Consider the following 326-nt stretch of genomic DNA (forward strand, 5'->3'; position numbering starts at 1 on the left):
AAAAAGGAAATATTACCTTGGGAGCTTCCACAGGAAGGATCGGGGAGGAAACAAGAAGCCTAAATGTATAGAAGCGCACAGCAGATACAGGCTGTATATTCTGAGCATTAAACCCAGGGCTGTTATTTTCTTAAATATATTTGGAAATAAACAAAGGGTTCTTGTGCGTGCCTCTATGTCTGTGTATTCCTGAAGCGAAACAGCACCGAAGAGAGGGGGGGAAGGAGGGAAAGAAAGAGAAAACGAAGAAGAGTTCTAGAAAGTTTGCAAGATGCCGTTGCAGAAACGGGAGCTGTTTATCTTCGGTTCTCTGCATTTTAGGTCTA

This window comes from Apteryx rowi, unplaced genomic scaffold (assembly GCF_003343035.1).
Source record: "Apteryx rowi isolate R43461 unplaced genomic scaffold, aptRow1 scaffold_3, whole genome shotgun sequence".
Taxonomy (NCBI): Eukaryota; Metazoa; Chordata; class Aves; order Apterygiformes; family Apterygidae; genus Apteryx; species Apteryx rowi.